Here is a 14,104-nt window from a genome sequence, read left to right as displayed (position 1 = left end):
CCTTGTGAATGGCCCATCCATGCCTCATGATCTATGCTCTTTTCAAATGTCCCATTTATCACCAATGAAAATGCCCACATTGCTTCAAAATGAATTTTAACAAATCAGGGGTACTCTAATGTGTGCTTAACAGAGAAACTATCCAAAAATAACCAACAAACCCCTTTACAATGGGAAGTGAATTGTGCGACTTCCAAAAAGTGACCTAATGGGACCACCCTAGTTCACACATGTGCAACAACTGGGAGCAGCTTCTACTGTAAAACAATACATTCAAATATGGTTTCTTTGGCAAAATCAACAATGTTTTCAAAAGATATACCTTTGCTAACTTAAACAACCAGGGGCTTAACTATCCCATAATGTCATATCATTCAATTCAGTGCTTCTCTTAGCACCTGGCTTTAATAAACATACACAAATGCCATGAAGAAATGCTTTTTTTCAAAACTTTCTCAATTGTCAATTTCCTCAGTTGAAGTTTGTCATACGGACCTACATTTGAGGTTCCTTATTCTAAAACAAAAGCATTTACATGTGTTTATAACGAATAACCCTTAAAAAACAAAAATGTATCCATTCAGTTCTGATTCAAAACTATATTTCCACAAGGGTCAGCTCTGGCTAACATACAGTGTGGTACAAAACATATGAATATTTTAAAAATATATATACAAATGATGTACATCAGCCATGGCCCTACTGATTGTCACTTGTTTCAATTATATCTTCATGACTTTTTTTATGTATTTTCCTGTGTCAATGTTAAATACACATACGCACATTTGCCTAAATTGCCCAAGATTCCGCTAGTGTTTCATAAAATACATTGTCAACAGCATATTGCTGTTTCTCTATGCAAACTGACACATAGCTGCTTTGACTTACAAAGCAATCTCATGTTATTTTTTTCAAAATTCACACAGCCTTGACTTCCTGCAACTATTTAATCACTTCTTGGCTTTGTGTCCGCACAAAGAGGCTTGGCTAATCTTCAAAAGCACAGCAGTTTGGAACATACATTTCACTGTACATGTCAGTTTGTAGCTCCTTATCAGCTGCGCACCGTATAAAGAATGACTTTTTTTCTGCCATGCATTTTTAAAACATGTCATTTACAAAATTACCTTCGGATTTTAGCTCATAACCCTAATAAGACTTTTTTCCCCCACCTACACACTTTTTACCCAGCCATGAGTCTCCTACATGTCTTATCTTGTTTTCTCCTTCTTTTTTTTATTGAATTCCTACCATTCAAAACATTTCAGTCTGTGAAAAGGCTTCTCATTGTGTGTATATACATTTTAACCCTTTACTTGATTTCGCTCGCTTGTTTTAAACGTGCAATGTGTCACAATTGACTGCATATATTTCTCCAAAACATCTCAGATAACAAATATGAGCGTGCCCCATCAATCGCCGCTCAAACCTTTAATTTCAACAGCCTGTCTATTCTTTTGATTGGCACCAATCACTTTGCTATGCTCAATCACTGTTGCTCCTCAAATTACTTCATAAAACAAACAGACAAACTAGTCGACTCTTTACATTTAAACCACAGTGATAACCTTTTGTTTTCCTCGCCTCTAATTAATATCCTGTCACAGGATTTAGATTGTCTTCTTATGTGGATCTGTCCATACGTAAACTAGTGACCCCGATCGGAGTATAAGACAACCTCTTCTGGAACCCCCTTGGATCAGGACTCTCAGGTGCTATATCTCTCTCTTTCTCTCTCTCTCTCTCTCTCTCTCTCTCTCTCCTCACACAATATTTCCTGTTAGTCCTGTTACTTTTAAATTACCACAATCCCCTTAATATAAACATTAACATGTTTTATTTTTATTTTGCCTCTGTCCCTCATAATACATACCATAATTCATAGATGCCAAGTGTGACATGCTATGGTGATGGGGAGACCCTCCCGACAGAAATGAAAGCAGACGCCATATTTTTCACTCACCTTGCCTTTTCACCCAGGCATCCTCCCATCTCTGTCAGCACATTAACATGAAGCCTTGGTCCTTGTCCCTGAGTCTTTATGAAAGACCTTAGGGTACCTGATCATGGTCGCCAAGTCAACAGGGGGATCTCTTCCCATCAAGATTTCTGGCATCTGTTAATTCATTTTGAGGCAAGGACAGGGACAAAACAGATGCTGGTTGTTTCTCAAAGCAGTCCTTATTAGACCTGGACAACCCTCTCTGCACTGACATAGGCAGATTACAGGACCAATGAACATTCCTGATAACCTTCTTTGAACTAACAAAGACAGAATATAGGTCTTCACTGTCAGGGGCACTTCGATCCCAGGCGCAGGAGTGGATTTAACCAACCACCCCCACACTGGTCTTGAGGCCTGCAAGTCGAGGCTTACGCAGGCATTCGCGACCAGGGCAGGGAAAGAGGGTTAGGGTCTCGTTGATTGGATAGGTTGGGGCAATTAGGAAAACTGGGAAAAGGTTAAGGTAGAGGTTGTGGGCAGGTATGGGGAGATTGGGAAAGATTTAACTGCTGCACACCTTCATTGCATTCACTGCTTGTGGGTTGACAAATTATTCCCCAGATGTTTTCGTTAGGACTCCTTACACCATGTTAAATTCACACAGAAATAAGGTAAGAGCTTATGCAACCTCAAAATACAAACAAACAGTGAGAGACCACTGATACAGATTAGTCATGCAAGTAACACTTAGCTCTGTTCATTGTCCAGTCCTTAAATGTGGTCCTTGATGTCACCAGTCGCATGCCGTCAGTGTTGAGCTGTGCCTTGAAAGTTGTGCAGGCTGGGGTCACGCTATAAGAAAGAATAACGTGTTATTCTTTGAATGCACTCATGCAGTCATTCGTTCTCATGCCGCATCCGTTCATACACACACTTTCATTCTTTTCCCCGGCTAGATCAAAACGTGGATCCCCACGACCTGTGGTTCATATGGGGCTTATCTTTAGAACCTAAGTTTTTTACAAATGCCAACACGAACTTCGCCGCGTGTGGCTTGGGGCATCTAACAATATCCTTGTCTTAATGACACCAGCGCTGCGTTCTTTTAATGACTGTTACTCGCGTTATTATGTGCGGTGTGAAATCCTCCGGAGCGTGGAGGCAGGTATAACAATTGCGTACAACACCCCCCGTGGTGCTACTTAGCTTGCTGTGCCGGCACAGGGGCGATTGGTATGGGCTGAGGCTGAGTGCCCCCTGCGCTTTCCCCAACTCGCTCTGAGGGCTTTCTTGACTGTCTGCACTGTGCGTCCCCACACCCTTCCGCTGCGCGTAGGAAACTTATCTGTAGGCTGGCGAGGGGCCGGATTCAGAATCTGGTGGGCGGGGCCCCTCGCGCAAGCTTTTCGCTGGAGCTCTTCAAAGCACGTCCTCCTCCTCGGGACTCTCGAGCACAAGCCCCGTGCTGGAGTCCTTGCGCATGCGCGTTGCTGCGGGCCACACCCAAACCGCTCCCTGATTGGCTGTTTCTGCGCCAAGCATGCTGGGCAATGTAGTCCAGATGTCCCTTTGCCCTACAGAGAGGACAAAACAGTCTCCTGTAGGGCAACACCTTTCTTCTGCTGGATGTCACTGACTGTTTATTCTCAGAACATAGCCCATGATGTACCACACATGCATATTTACCTCCCTGAGCCCCTTTTGCATCCTGTGCCCATATGGTCTGGTTTGTTTTGGGTTTTTTCCTGACATCACTCCCCCCTCCACAGAAGGCCGACTGCGGCCGGGGTGTGTCCGGAAAGTTGCGATGAAAGGTGTGCAGCAGTCGTGGGGCATGCACATGAGTGGAAGGCTCCCAGGAGCGATCCTCAGGCCCATACCCGACCCAATCTATCAAATAAAAGACTCACCCGGTTTTGTCCTTTTTGGAATTCAGGATAGCTTGGACCTCGTACTCGGGCTCCCCTGTACCAAAATGGGTGGTGGCTTTTGGGTCTTGGTGGCATTGGGGGCAGGCTTCAATAAAGAGGTATGGAATGTTGGGTGAATCTTCATTTGAGGGGGCAATTTCAAATGCATGGCCACTGGGTTTATAATTCGTTCTATGGGAAACGGTCCCAGATATCGTGGCTGCAATTTTCGCGGGCCATGCAAGGAAATGTTTCGAGTGGAGAGCCAAACCAAATCCCCTACCTGGTATCGGGGACAAGCTCGACGATGTTTGTCGGCATAGTTTTTGTAGGTGTTTTTAGATTGCACGAGATTATCCTGCACCTCTTCCCATACCTGTTCTATACACTTCTTTTGTCCTATGAGTGTTGGAAGGGCTGTCTCAGAAGTTGTTAGTGCAACAGGAAGCACCCTGGAGTGATGTCCATAAAGGCAATAAAAGGGTGATTGCTTAGTGGAGGTATGGCTCGCGTTCTTATATGCCAGTTCCGCCAACCACACGTGTTGTACCCAAGATACTTCCATACTGGTGATGAAACAGTGCAGGCACTGTTCTAGCCCCTGGTTTACTCTTTCCGATTGACCACCGGTTTCAGGATGATAGCCTGACGTTAAGCCTATCCCCATTCCTATGATTTTACAAAACTCACGCCAAAACCGAGAGGTAAATTGTGGTCCTCTATCGGTCATGATACAGTATGGTAACCCATGCAGGCGCACTACATGTTGGAGGAACAATTCAGCAACCTGACACGCCGTGGGCACCCCTATACAGGGGATAAAATGCGCCATTTAGAAAAGGTATCCACCACCACTAATATGGAAGTAAACCCCTGTACTGCTGGTAAGTCCACTATTAGAACCATAGTGATGGTGTGCCAAGGCATAGAGGGGGTGGGTAAAGGAAACAACAGTCCTGCAGGTTTACAGTGATCTGCCTTGTTACGTGCGCTTGTATCGCAATTGTCCACATATTGATGAACATCCCGTCGCCAAGTAGGCCACCAGAAATATCGTGAGACCAGTTCCTGGGTTTTTGTTCTGCCCGGATGCCCCACCAGAGATGAATCGTGGCACCAGGACATGCCCTTTTTTTGGAGTTCTTTAGTAGGTAGGAATAGCAGTTGACCGTGATATGGGAGCCCAGCAACAACCTTGTGTTGTGGGTCCTCTTCACACCACTTGCGTAACTTTTGTACGTTAACTCTCGTTGCACCACTTCAAATAAGTTGAATGTGGTGCCCACGATACGTGCTAAAGGAATTATGGTCTGTGGCGTCTTTTCCTGGTCTTTGACCTGGTCAGGGTACCGTGACAATATGTCAGCTTTTCTATTACTAGTACCTGGTCTGTACGTGATGATGAAATCAAATTCTGCGAAAAAAAAGGCCCAATGCAATTGTCGTGGGCTTAGGTTTTTAGTGGTTCTAACGAATTGCAGATTACGATGATCTGTTATCACGGTCACCGTATGGCGGGCTCCCATTAGATAATGGGGCCACTCACCAAAGGCGGCTTTAATGGCCAATAATTCACGGTCCGCAATAGTATAGTTTGTCTCAACTGGGAGCAGTTTACATGAGTAATAGGCCACTGGATGGAGTAGGCCCGACTCAGGATTCCTTTGGGACAGAACGGCCCCTAAGGCATAACTAGAGGCGTCGGTCTCTACTACAAAGGGTTGAGTTAAGTTAGGATGCCTCAGGACAGGTGCCTCGGTAAAAGCCTTTTTGAGCTGTTAAAAACCCAATTCTGCGGCTTGATCCCACACAAACGGACATCCCTTACAAAGTAATCTGGTAATGGGTGTAACCAGCTCTGAGAAATTTTTAACAAATCGCCGATAAAAATTGGCAAAGCCCAAAAAGGACTGAATCTCTTTTACGTTAGTAGGGAATACCAATCTAATATTGCCTGCACCTTTTTATGGTCCATTTTTACCCCAGTGGGTGTTAAATAGTACCCCAAAAATTTGACTGTGGTACGATGGAACTCGCACTTCTCTAACTTGGCATAGAGATGGTGCTCCCGTAATTTAGACAGAATAGCTCGGACATGCTGAACATGTTCTTGAGGACTACGAGAGTATATTAGGATGTCGTCAATATAGACAACCGCACATATGTCCAAATACTCTCGGAGGACTTCGTCCAAGAAGTGTTGGAAGGCTGCGTCCATGTTGCAGAGGCCGAATGGCATAACCTGGTACTCGTATAATCCGAATTTTGTACGGAAGGCGGTTTTCCACTCGTCCCCCTCACGCACCCGCACCAGATGCTAAGCGCCTCTAAGATCCAACTTCGTGTAGATTACTGTGTCTCGTACCTGATCTAATAGTACTGGTATGAGGGGCAAGGGGTATCGTTTTTGATGGTAATCCGATTTACTCCACGATAATCTATGCAGGTCCGGAGCTCCCCAGACTTTTTGGGCACAAAGAATAAGGGAGAGGAAACTGGCGAGTTTGAATGGCGAATAAACCCATTCTGTAAATTCGTAGTGATATACTCATGAAGGTGTTCATTTTCTGCCTCAGTTAAGGCATAGATACGCCTACATGGGAGAACAGCCCCCTGTTCAAGATCTATTCTGCAGTCGAATGATCTATGCGGGGGCAAGGTTTCCGCTGCCTTTTTATTGAACACATCCGCAAAGTCAGTGTATTCCTCTGGTAAGGTTATGGGGCATATCTTGGCCGACTGATTTTCAATGGCCCCAATGATAGACGGGGTCACAGTGGTTTTTGGCTCACAATGCGATTGGCAATAAGAGGAGTTAAATTCTATTCGATCAGAGACCCACCGAATGTCAGGGTCATGTTTCCGTAACCAGGGTAATCCCAGAATGAATCCGAACTGTGGGGCGGCAATCACATCAAAGGTGATTTCTTCCCAATGAGAGCCCCCACATAAAGGGTCATAGTTTGGGTGTTATGTGTAACAGGTCCAGAACAGAGGGGAGAACCATCGACTGCTTGAACCGGCTCTGGTTTTATCTTTGGTTGAACGGGGATGCCTAGTGCAGCAACACATTTGGCATTTACAAAATTTCCTGTTGCTCCGGAATCCACCAACATAGATACCAACCTCGAGTGTCCTGCAAAACTCAAGTGACCCGATTTCTTAATATGGGAGGCATAATTGGGATTGTCAGCAATTGGGGCCCTACTTTCCAGAAAGCTTGGTCGGGTGACCCCCACTACCACCGAGCAGAGGCGTTTCCCTGACCCTTAGGTTTAGTAGGGCACTCTCAAACAAAATGTCCTGATAAACCACAATAAAGGCAGACACCCTCCTTCCTCCTCCGCTCCTTCTCTTCTTTGGAAAGGGGTCCTCGGACGTAACCTATTTGCATAGGTTCCTCCCCACCCGACTTTTCCACACACCCACGGGATACCCGTGACTGGTCTAACCGAATCATTGGACGGGGTTCCCCCTTCTTTCTATCGTCGCGCCTCTCGGCCTGACGGTGTTCGAGTCGCAAGGCAAGGTCAATCATGTCAGAACACTCTTGTGGTTGCGGGTCAACTTCAGCAATCAAATCGTTCAGATCGTCCTGTAATCCCTGGTAAAATAGGGACATTCTTTTTCCAGCAGGCCACTCGGCCTCAGCTACCAAAGGATTAAAATGTGTGACATATGTCACCAATTCCTTATTACTCTGTCTGAGTGTCAACAGCTCTCTATCTTTATACAGGGTGGCTGCCCGTCTATTAAATACCTTCTCGAATTCACTCAAAAATCCATCCCAGTTGTACAGCAACAGGTCATCTTTATGTACTAAAGGATTGGCCCATGCAGCAGCATCCCCTGTAAAATAGGAGATAACAAAAGCTGTTCTGGATTGTGTGGATCGAAAGGCCGCGGGCTTAGTGAGAAATTGAAGGCAACACTGGGTAATAAAAGTGGTAAACTTCTGGGGATCCCCAGAATAACGCTGTGGGGGCGCTAATGGAATCGTTGGTTCAGATGACACCTGCACTTGTACTGGGACCGGGGCTGGGCCAGGCAATGGTGAAGTCTGCGCTGCCAGGCTGCACACTTGTACCGACAGGGCGGCATACTCCTGCCTAGATGCTGCCAATTCATTCTGCATATCCTGCAGAGCCTTTGCAATTTCTTCCATGTTGCAGAGAAATAGGGGGGTGGTCACACCCACTCAGGCACCGTAAAAATACGTGGGCTTGTGCTTCTGTCAGGGGCACTTCGATCGCAGGAGTGGATTTAACCAACCACACCCACACTGGTCTTGAGACCTGCAAGTCGAGGCTTACGCAGGCATTCGCGACCAGGGCAGGGAAAGAGGGTTAGGGTCTCGTTGATTGGATAGGTTGGGGGAATTAGGAAAACCGGGAAAAGGTTAAAGTAGAGGTTGTGGGCAGGTATGGCGAGATTGGGAAAGATTTAACTGCTGCACACCTTCATTGCATTCACTGCTTGTGGGTTGACAAATTATTCCCCAGATGTTTTCGTTAGGACTCCTTCCTTACACCATGTTAAATTCACACAGAAATAAGGTAAGAGCTTATGCAACCTCAAAATACAAACAAACAGTGAGAGACCACTGATACAGATTAGTCATGCAAGTAACACTTAGCTCTGTTCATTGTCCAGTCCTTAAAAGTGGTCCTTGATGTCACCAGTCGCAAGCCGTCAGTGTTGAGCTGCGCCTTGAAGGTTGTGCAGGCTGGGGTCACGCTATAAGAAAGAATAATGTGTTATTCTTTGAATGCACTCATGCAGTCATTCGTTCTCATGCCGCATCCGTTCATACACACACTTTCATTATTTTTCCCGGCTAGATCAAAACGTGGATCCCCACGACCTGTGGTTCATATGGGCTTATCTTTAGAACCTAAGTTGTTTACAAATGCCAACACGAACTTCGCCGCGTGTGGCTTGGGGCATCTAACATTATCCTCGTCTTAATGACACCAGCGCTGCGTTCTTTTAATGACTGTTACTCGCGTTATTACGCGTGGTGTGAAATCCTCCGGAGCGTGGAGGCAGGTATAACAATTGCATACAACACCCCCCGTGGTGCTACTTAGCTTGCTGTACCGGCTCAGGGGCGATTGATATGGGCTGAGGCTGAGTGCCCCCTGCGCTTTCCCCAACTCCCTCTGCGGGCTTTCTTGACTGTCTGCACTGTGCGTCCCCACACCCTCTGCTGCGCGTAGGAAACTTATCTGTAGGCTGGCGAGGGGCTGGATTCAGAATCTGGTGGGCGGGGCCCCTCGCGCAAGCTTTTCGCTGGAGCTCTTCAAAGCACGTCCTCCTCCTCGGGACTCTCGAGCACAAGCCCCGTGCTGGAGTCCTCGCGCATGCGCGTTGCTGCGGGCCACACCCAAACCGCTCCCTGATTGGCTGTTTCTGCGCCAAGCATGCTGGGCAATGTAGTCCAGATGTCCCTTTGCCCTACAGAGAGGACAAAACAGTCTCCTGTAGGGCAACACCTTTCTTCTGCTGGATGTCACTGACTGTTTATTCTCAGAACATAGCCCATGATGTACCACACATGCATATTTACCTCCCTGAGCCCCTTTTGCATCTTGTGCCCATATGGTCTGGTTTGTTTTGGGTTTTTTCCTGACATCACTCCCCCCTCCACAGAAGGCCGACTGCGGCCGGGGTGTGTCCGGAATGTTGCGATGAAAGGTGTGCAGCAGTCGTGGGGCATGCACATGAGTGGAAGGCTCCCAGGAGCGATCCTCAGGCCCATACCCGACCCAATCTATCAAATAAAAGACTCACCCGGTTTTGTCCTTTTTGGAATTCAGGATAGCTTGGACCTCGTACTCGGGCTCCCCTGTACCAAAATGGGTGGTGGCTTTTGGGTCTTGGTGGCATTGGGGGCAGGCTTCAATAAAGAGGTATGGAATGTTGGGTGAATCTTCATTTGAGGGGGCAATTTCAAATGCATGGCCACTGGGTTTATAATTCGTTCTATGGGAAACGGTCCCAGATATCGTGGCTGCAATTTTCGCGGGCCATGCAAGGAAATGTTTCGAGTGGAGAGCCAAACCAAATCCCCTACCTGGTATCGGGGACAAGCTCGACGATGTTTGTCGGCATAGTTTTTGTAGGTGTTTTTAGATTGCACGAGATTATCCTGCACCTCTTCCCATACCTGTTCTATACACTTCTTTTGTCCTATGAGTGTTGGAAGGGCTGTCTCAGAAGTTGTTAGTGCAACAGGAAGCACCCTGGGGTGATGTCCATAAAGGCAATAAAAGGGTGATTGCTTAGTGGAGGTATGGCTCGCGTTCTTATATGCCAGTTCCGCCAACCACACGTGTTGTACCCAAGATACTTCCATACTGGTGATGAAACAGTGCAGGCACTGTTCTAGCCCCTGGTTTACTCTTTCCGATTGACCACCGGTTTCAGGATGATAGCCTGACGTTAAGCCTATCCCCATTCCTATGATTTTACAAAACTCACGCCAAAACCGAGAGGTAAATTGTGGTCCTCTATCGGTCATGATACAGTATGGTAACCCATGCAGGCGCACTACATGTTGGAGGAACAATTCAGCAACCTGACACGCCGTGGGCACCCCTATACAGGGGATAAAATGCGCCATTTAGAAAAGGTATCCACCACCACTGATATGGAAGTAAACCCCTGTACTGCTGGTAAGTCCACTATTAGAACCATAGTGATGGTGTGCCAAGGCATAGAGGGGGTGGGTAAAGGAAACAACAGTCCTGCAGGTTTACAGTGATCTGCCTTGTTACGTGCGCTTGTATCGCAATTGTCCACATATTGATGAACATCCCGTCGCCAAGTAGGCCACCAGAAATATCGTGAGACCAGTTCCTGGGTTTTTGTTCTGCCCGGATGCCCCACCAGAGATGAATCGTGGCACCAGGACATGCCCTTTTTTTGGAGTTCTTTAGTAGGTAGGAATAGCAGTTGACCGTGATATGGGAGCCCAGCAACAACCTTGTGTTGTGGGTCCTCTTCACACCACTTGCGTAACTTTTGTACGTTAACTCTCGTTGCACCACTTCAAATAAGTTGAATGTGGTGCCCACGATACGTGCTAAAGGAATTATGGTCTGTGGCGTCTTTTCCTGGTCTTTGACCTGGTCAGGGTACCGTGACAATATGTCAGCTTTTCTATTACTAGTACCTGGTCTGTACGTGATGATGAAATCAAATTCTGCAAAAAAAAAGGCCCAATGCAATTGTCGTGGGCTTAGGTTTTTAGTGGTTCTAACGAATTGCAGATTACGATGATCCGTTATCACGGTCACCGTATGGCGGGCTCCCATTAGATAATGGGGCCACTCACCAAAGGCGGCTTTAATGGCCAATAATTCACGGTCCGCAATAGTATAGTTTGTCTCAACTGGGAGCAGTTTACATGAGTAATAGGCCACTGGATGGAGTAGGCCCGACTCAGGATTCCTTTGGCACAGAACGGCCCCTAAGGCATAACTAGAGGCGTCGGTCTCTACTACAAAGGGTTGAGTTAAGTCAGGATGCCTCAGGACAGGTGCCTCGGTAAAAGCCTTTTTGAGCTGTTAAAAACCCAATTCTGCGGCTTGATCCCACACAAACGGACATCCCTTACAAAGTAATCTGGTAATGGGTGTAACCAGCTCTGAGAAATTTTTAACAAATCGCCGATAAAAATTGGCAAAGCCCAAAAAGGACTGAATCTCTTTTACGTTAGTAGGGAATACCAATCTAATATTGCCTGCACCTTTTTATGGTCCATTTTTACCCCAGTGGGTGTTAAATAGTACCCCAAAAATTCGACTGTGGTACGATGGAACTCGCACTTCTCTAACTTGGCATAGAGATGGTGCTCCCGTAATTTAGACAGAATAGCTCGGACATGCTGAACATGTTCTTGAGGACTACGAGAGTATATTAGGATGTCGTCAATATAGACAACCGCACATATGTCCAAATACTCTCGGAGGACTTCGTCCAAGAAGTGTTGGAAGGCTGCGTCCATGTTGCAGAGGCCGAATGGCATAACCTGGTACTCGTATAATCCGAATTTTGTACGGAAGGCGGTTTTCCACTCGTCCCCCTCACGCACCCGCACCAGATGCTAAGCGCCTTTAAGATCCAACTTCGTGTAGATTACTGTGTCTCGTACCTGATCTAATAGTACTGGTATGAGGGGCAAGGGGTATCGTTTTTGATGGTAATCCGATTTACTCCACGATAATCTATGCAGGTCCGGAGCTCCCCAGACTTTTTGGGCACAAAGAATAAGGGAGAGGAAACTGGCGAGTTTGAATGGCGAATAAACCCATTCTGTAAATTCGTAGTGATATACTCATGAAGGTGTTCATTTTCTGCCTCAGTTAAGGCATAGATACGCCTACATGGGAGAACAGCCCCCTGTTCAAGATCTATTCTGCAGTCGAATGATCTATGCGGGGGCAAGGTTTCCGCTGCCTTTTTATTGAACACATCCGCAAAGTCAGTGTATTCCTCTGGTAAGGTTATGGGGCATATCTCGGCCGACTGATTTTCAATGGCCCCAATGATAGACGGGGTCACAGTGGTTTTTGGCTCACAATGCGATTGGCAATAAGAGGAGTTAAATTCTATTCGATCAGAGACCCACCGAATGTCAGGGTCATGTTTCCGTAACCAGGGTAATCCCAGAATGAATCCGAACTGTGGGGCGGCAATCACATCAAAGGTGATTTCTTCCCAATGAGAGCCCCCACATAAAGGGTCATAGTTTGGGTGTTATGTGTAACAGGTCCAGAACAGAGGGGAGAACCATCGACTGCTTGAACCGGCTCTGGTTTTATCTTTGGTTGAACGGGGATGCCTAGTGCAGCAACACATTTGGCATTTACAAAATTTCCTGTTGCTCCGGAATCCACCAACATAGATACCAACCTCGAGTGTCCTGCAAAACTCAAGTGACCCGATTTCTTAATATGGGAGGCATAATTGGGATTGTCAGCAATTGGGGCCCTACTTTCCAGAAAGCTTGGTCGGGTGACCCCCACTACCACCGAGCAGAGGCGTTTCCCTGACCCTTAGGTTTAGTAGGGCACTCTCAAACAAAATGTCCTGATAAACCACAATAAAGGCAGACACCCTCCTTCCTCCTCCGCTCCTTCTCTTCTTTGGAAAGGGGTCCTCGGACGTAACCTATTTGCATAGGTTCCTCCCCACCCGACTTTTCCACACACCCACGGGATACCCGTGACTGGTCTAACCGAATCATTGGACGGGGTTCCCCCTTCTTTCTATCGTCGCGCCTCTCGGCCTGACGGTGTTCGAGTCGCAAGGCAAGGTCAATCATGTCAGAACACTCTTGTGGTTGCGGGTCAACTTCAGCAATCAAATCCTTCAGATCGTCCTGTAATCCCTGGTAAAATAGGGACATTCTTTTTCCAGCAGGCCACTCGGCCTCAGCTACCAAACGATTAAAATGTGTGACATATGTCACCAATTCCTTATTACTCTGTCTGAGTGTCAACAGCTCTCTATCTTTATACAGGGTGGCTGCCCGTCTATTAAATACCTTCTCGAATTCACTCAAAAATCCATCCCAGTTGTACAGCAACAGGTCATCTTTATGTACTAAAGGATTGGCCCATGCAGCAGCATCCCCTGTAAAATAGGAGATAACAAAAGCTGTTCTGGATTGTGTGGATCGAAAGGCCGCGGGCTTAGTGAGAAATTGAAGGCAACACTGGGTAATAAAAGTGGTAAACTTCTGGGGATCCCCAGAATAACGCTGTGGGGGCGCTAATGGAATCGTTGGTTCAGATGACACCTGCACTTGTACTGGGACCGGGGCTGGGCCAGGCAATGGTGAAGTCTGCGCTGCCAGGCTGCACACTTGTACCGACAGGGCGGCATACTCCTGCCTAGATGCTGCCAATTCATTCTGCATATCCTGCAGAGCCTTTGCAATTTCTTCCATGTTGCAGAGAAATAGGGGGGTGGTCACACCCACTCAGGCACCGTAAAAATACGTGGGCTTGTGCTTCTGTCAGGGGCACTTCGATCGCAGGAGTGGATTTAACCAACCACACCCACACTGGTCTTGAGACCTGCAAGTCGAGGCTTACGCAGGCATTCGCGACCAGGGCAGGGAAAGAGGGTTAGGGTCTCGTTGATTGGATAGGTTGGGGGAATTAGGAAAACCGGGAAAAGGTTAAAGTAGAGGTTGTGGGCAGGTATGGCGAGATTGGGAAAGATTTAACTGCTGCAC

The sequence above is a fragment of the Ambystoma mexicanum genome, chromosome 4p (assembly GCF_040938575.1).
Source record: "Ambystoma mexicanum isolate Mex_15411 chromosome 4p, UKY_AmexF1_1, whole genome shotgun sequence".
Lineage (NCBI taxonomy): Eukaryota > Metazoa > Chordata > Amphibia > Caudata > Ambystomatidae > Ambystoma > Ambystoma mexicanum.
Note: the sequence above shows the minus strand (reverse complement) of the source record.